At 36.5% G+C, this 6,486-nt stretch overlaps 1 pseudogene; it reads right to left on the minus strand.

The window, feature by feature from the left end:
- Positions 1-962: 962 nt before the first annotated feature.
- Positions 963-4,487, minus strand: LOC108465778 (E3 ubiquitin-protein ligase RHF2A-like; annotated as a pseudogene).
- Positions 4,488-6,486: the final 1,999 nt, after the last annotated feature.

The raw sequence follows: 6,486 nt of genomic DNA on the forward strand, positions 1-6,486 counted from the left end.
AGTGAAAAAGACCTAACCGTCAATTACGCGTTTTTCCCTCGTTCTAGGTCCAAACCTCATTTTTCTTGATCTAAAATATCATATTTAGCTTATTTATTAGTCACATTATTCATTGTGACCCAAAAATCATATTATGGCAAAGTTACATTTTTGCCCCTAATATTTGTCATATTTACATTTTGCCCCTAAGCTCATAAAATGATTTTTATTCAATTTCTTTGTACTTTAAGCCTAGCCGAACCATTTTCATAACAGTAAAAGCCCAAAATTTTCACTAGAACAAACTTTTACTACATATTTTATAACTTTTACAATTTAGTCCTTTTAAACATTTTCATCGAAAATCACTTAGCAAAAGTTGTTTCTCCAACCATAAACATGCATAATCTACCATTAAACATAAAAATGCACAAATTTATAACATGGGTCAAACCCTAGACTTTCATCATAACTAAAATAAATGGTAGAAATAGGTAGATCTTGTTACGAGGATTTCAAAAACGTAAAAATTATTAAAAACGGGGCAAGAATGGTCTTACAATTGAGCTTGGAAGCTTCGAAAGCCCTATTCATGGTTTCTTCATGTAAAATTCAGCTAAGGAAGAAGATGGATAAGAAATTTTGGCTTTTGTTTTGTTTTTAATTCATTTTAATCACTAAATAACCAAAATGCCCGTAACTTAAAAATATTCTATTTCACCTATTTCATGTCCATTTTTGTCCAAAAAATTAACCAATGGTCTAATTACCATTTAAGGACCTCTAATTTAAAATTTCATAACAATTGGACATCTCTAACATGTAGAACTCAACTTTTGCAATTTTTACAATTTAGTCTTTTTAATTAAATTGAGTGCCCAAACGTCGAAATTTTTGAACGAAATTTTCACAGAATCATTCCTTAAAATTTTAGACCATAAAAATATAATAAAAATAAATTTTTCCTCGTCGGATTTGTGGTCCTAAGACCACTGATTGATGCATGCAAAGTTCAAGGGATTGCCGACTTTTCCACTGTACCTCAAGGACACTGCATTAATTCTGGATTTCAAAGATTCTGAAAATGATTGAAACTCTGATGGTCATATTCGTGTTTGATTTGGTGATGAGGAATTCCATGAAGTGCTTCTATAGACAAAGATAAATAATCAACAAGATGATACATGCACAATTAAAAAATGACTAGGAAGCACTACTGCAAAGAAACAAGAAATACTAGATAGGTAACCTGTATTAAAATTAAAATGCAGGAAAAAACATGAAAATAAGTTATAAAATACCGATTATTGAAGGAAAATCCTCCTCTATTCACTGGAATGACAGTGGGTCCTGAGGCAGATGTATTTTGACTAGAAGGAAGTGGTGATATCCGTTGGGATAACTCATCTCCTCTGGACGATGGTGGGGTAGATGGACTAGCAACGGTGGTTGCAGCTGCTTCTGTTTCCCCAGCTATTGGAGTCAGAGATGACGATCCAGAACCAGATTGCTGTGAACCGGGATAAGCAGAAAATACCAAGAAGCGTGGATGACTATGAGCTGATGGTCTTCTCTTGCCATCCCTCCTACTAGTGTAGTGGGCCCTTCCCACTGCAGCAGCAACCAAGTGCCGAATAATATGCTACTCAAGTTCAGGATAATTTACACCAATCGGTAACTGCATTATGATGTAAAAATTGTGCAAATCCCATTTGATGAATGAATGGCAAAAAGTTTATTACAACAATAGTAAACCAAATATTCCAGGAAGCACTTGTAGGCAGCATACATGTTGCAATTCAAAATCATCAAGGGTGGGATGGTGAAATATTGTGGTATTTCTTGACAGAGTAACCCTAAATCTCCTTTCTCTTTCGACTACTTGAAGCAATTCTTGACTGCCCCCATTGGAGCACATTATTAGGTAACTCCATGGATGTTACGATGAAAAAATATTATAAAGTGAAAATATGTGTATAAAAGAAAAACATTGTAGGGTCCTTCAAGCTAATGGCTTGCCAGCACATTGGACATTGCGAGCTTCTCTGGCACCTAAAAAAAAAATTACTAGTGTTAAATTTAAGCTTTGTTCCATTATCACTTCCTTTCATGAATGCATGCTTTCAAAATACAACTTAAATACCAAAATATTGTTTCCAAATAAGGAAATTATTCATGCCACTCAGTAAATGATAATAAACAAGAGGATGAATTAGCTAAGTAATATAAAACCTAATCTGTTTCATTATTCCTCCGAAAGCAAAGGAGTTATCACCACTCTTAATTGGTGCTTGATTTGTTATAAACATAGGTATTGACATTCCATTGGTGGTTATACAAGAGATATACCAAAGTATTTAACACTCTAGTTTTATCCAAGAAGAAAAGCAAACATCAAATATTAATGGCTTGAAGTTGAACAAAAACCAGAAGATCAAAAGAAGAACCAAGACATATTCATCAACCAATGTACATGTTATAGTATCTGCTATGTAAAACTAACAAGAAGGGATGAAAGTTAGAATATATATAAAAGGATTAGATGAGTTTGTAAGTTAGTAACTATCAGAACATAACTAGACAAATTTAACCACCATTATTGTCATCAAAGGAATAAAAACATGGAACTATGAATGATGCAATAGTGATGTCAAAATCAGATTCATCGAAATCATGTCATAATCAAAAGCATCATACAATCACAAAATCATACCATATAATTATGTCTAATACAAATAGTTCCAAGTAGATTCTAACTTGAGACATAAAATTCAGATTTTTAATGTTCAGTATATAAAGCATAATTGGTCCATGTCCTTTCTAGATGTTGATCTTTTCTTTGTTTTCCAGTCACACATGACTCCTTACCCTTTGTTCACTTCCAATCTCCTCTCCCCCACTGAGCTATGATCAATCTCTTAGACAATTCATTGACAGTCAATGTAAGGAAAAGAAGGAATTCTGATATATAACAAAAGCGTACTGAATCAAATAAAGGGAAAGGAAAACATAAGTGAAAATAAGGAGTTTCAAGAAAAACATATACAATAACTGCAATAATTCTAATAGAGTGAATGCATAAATATTTTGAGATTTACATGAAACATACCATTCAAGAATGCATTGGAGGTGAAACTCATGCTTGCAATTAATCACCGGTAACAAAAGGTCGAAAGGAATTCATATTGAGATATTTCCACGCAAAGTAAGACAAGGAAAATAGTGCATGAAATATGCATCACCAAACAAAAGGGGTTAGTAAAAAATGAATTTGTGATCTTAGGCCTTATTGTTGAATGATCACGTTTGGAAAACTCCTCAAGGCATATACTGCAAGCATAATCACAGGCATCCCGGATTCCCCCTTCCACAAAAGTAACAGCTGATGTCATATGATTGTCAGGATTCTGTATCCCTTCCATTCCTGAACCTTCGAGAAGGAAACCAAAAAACCCAGAACTAAAATGCGATTTTCCTCTGATGATAAATAAACCTATTATATTTGTTCAACTTTACAGACTGTAACAAAACAGAGCAGAAACATGACCACATCTCGATTGCTAACATTTATAAGTCAACTACAACACTGGTATTGTTAAAATTGGCTACAGATCAACACAGATAAAAGAAGCTTTTATACTACCTGCTCATCTAAATCACAATTCTCGATTCTTGCAAACTACAATACTAACTATTTTAAATAAATAAACCTCTTCTCCCAACAAAATTATTGAACAAGGATAATGATAGAATGTGGCCTTCCATGCAGTTCATGCACCAGCCAACAGACTAAGCAGCTCGTGCCAAGACTAAAAGCTGTCGAGACAAGTGCTGCTGTGTTCATTTTGTTCTATTTTGTTACTTTAGTTAATGTAATGCATTCTAGTTCATTTGGAACTATGTTTGATTGATGATTGATGTAATTAGGTGGAGAATGAGCTGAAAATCAGCTTTCTTTTGTTGTACAAGTTAATTTATCAAGTTTCAATGTGTCTTAGTAGAGTTAGGTAGATATTTAGGTGAATTTGACTTGTAATGACCAGCTTATGTCTGGTATTTGTAATGGCATTATGCCAATGTTCCTTTTGAATGAAATTTATCAGATTTTCTTTCCATATGCTCCATTTTTCTTTGCTTTTGTTTTCTGTTCTTGCTTTCCTTCGCAAAATTTGTTTGTTTCCTCCACAAGCAACGAGCCTTGTTGCTCAAGACTCAATTTTTAGAAGCTGTTTTGTTCCAAACACCAATAATTGGTATCAGAGCTTTTATCTTAGAAGAGCTGTTGTAGTTGAATCTTAAACTGAATGGCTTCATCAGGCTTTTCTCCTACAGCACCACCAGTCTTTAATGGTGAAGAGTTCCACATATGGGTTGTCAAGATGAGGACTTACCTGCAAGCCTTTGATCTGTAGGAAGTTGTCAACACTGATGCTGAGCCAGCTCCATTCAGAGCCAATCCCACAATGGCTCAAATCAGGCAATACATAGATGAGAGGACTAAAAGGCATAAGGCCATGTCCTGTATTCAGAACTATGTGTTTGATGTTATTTTTACCAGAATCATGGCCTGTGAGACTCCAAAATAGGCTTGGGACAAACTTAAGGAGGGGTTCCAAGGCATAGAAAGGACAAGGCAGCAGTAGTTGTTGAACTTGAGGAGAGATTTTGAAAATTTGAAGATGAAGGAGGAAGAGACAGTGAAGCAGTACTAAGATAGAATCATGGCTGTTGTGAACAACATAAGGTTGCTAGGAGAATAGTTCAATGAGGCAAGGATCATGGAGAATGTGCTCTCAATATTGCCTGAAAGATATGAGGCAAAAATCTCATCCCTGGAGGATTCGAGAGACCTTGCAAGCATCTCCCTAACTGAGCTCATTAATGCCCTCTATGCTCAGGAACAAAGGAGAGCCAACAAGATGGAAGAGCACTATGAGGGTGCTTTCCAAGCTAAGGCCAAAGCAACCTTGAGCACCTCAGCCTATAAAGGCAAGAAGAACTGAAGAAGCAGGCCTAAGCTGATGCTGCAAGAAGAGGAGATCAACTTTGCAGATTTTGTAAAAGGCCTAGTCATCCAGAGGCCAAATGCTGGTTCAGACTAGATGCTTTGTGTCAACATTGCAAGAAGAGTCTGCAAAGAAAAAGGTAGACCTGGGCAGAATCAAGCACAACATAAGAATGAGGAAGCTCGAGTGGCTAAAGACAGTAGTGACCATGAAGAGAAGGTCTTTGCTGTGTCATGTTTATCTGGTCAAAGCAAGGGCCCAAAAAGATGGCTGTTGGACAGTGGTTGCACTAATCACATGTCACCAGATGCAACTATTTTTAAGACTTTGGACAGAAGTTGCAAAAATAAAGTAAAAGTTGGGAATGGTCAGTTTATTAAAGCTGAAGGAAAAGGGGATGTGCTAATATGCACTTCCACAGGTGACAAAATCATAAAAAATGTGCTGCTGGTACCCGAGATTGATAGGAACCTTCTCAGTATTGCTCAACTGCTTGAAAAAGACTACATAGTTGTGTTCAAGGGCCAGGAGTGCCATATTGCTGATCCAAATGGATCAAGCCTCATGACAGTCACTATGACTGACAAATGCTTTGAAGTCAACTGGCTAAGTGACTCACACTCAGCATATGTTGCCTCAACAGAAGAATCCAAGCTTTGGCATCAAAGGCTTGGTCATGCTAACTTTAGGTCCATGGCTCAAATGGTCAAAAAGGAGATACTTCACCAAGTCAGTTCAAAATGAAGATGCTTGTGAAGTTTGTCAGATGGGAAAGCAGGCCAGGCTCCCATTTCCTGCAAACACAACCTAGAGGGCATCAAACAAGTTGGAGCTAGTGCACACTGATGTATGTAGTCCCATGAAGACTGAGTCACTAAATGGCAACAGGTACTTCATTCTTTTCATTGATGATAGTACCAGATATTGTTGGATTTTCTTTTTGAAGCACAAATCTGATGTAGCTCAAGTATTTTTAAAGTTTAAAGCTACAGCTAAAAGAGAAATAGGTTGCAAATTAAAGACCATCAGGTCAGATAATGAAGTTGAGTATACCTCAGCTCAGTTCCAAGCCCTATGCAATGATGCTGGTGTCAAACATTAGCTCACCAATGTTTATACACCTCAGCAAAAAGGGGTGAGTGAAAGGAAAAATAGGAGTCTGATGGATATGGCTAGATGTATCCTATTTCAGAAGAAGTTGCCCAAGACCATGTGGGCTGAAGCAGTTAACATGCTATGTACCTTCAAAACAGGCTTCCAACTAAAGCTTTGGCTTACAAAACTCTATTCGAGGCCTGGTTTGGGTTCAAGCCATCTTTGGCTCACTAAAAGTGTTTGGTTGCCTATGCTACAGCCTTATACCAGCTGTAAAAAAGGACAAACTGTCCAAAACGTCTCAAGCTGGCATTTTGGTGGGATACAGTATGGTCAAGAAAGGCTATAGGATCCTAGATCCTTCAATAAACAAAGTCCATGTAAGTAGAGATGTAATGTTTGATGA

The sequence above is a fragment of the Gossypium arboreum genome, chromosome 4 (genome assembly GCF_025698485.1).
Source record: "Gossypium arboreum isolate Shixiya-1 chromosome 4, ASM2569848v2, whole genome shotgun sequence".
Lineage (NCBI taxonomy): Eukaryota > Viridiplantae > Streptophyta > Magnoliopsida > Malvales > Malvaceae > Gossypium > Gossypium arboreum.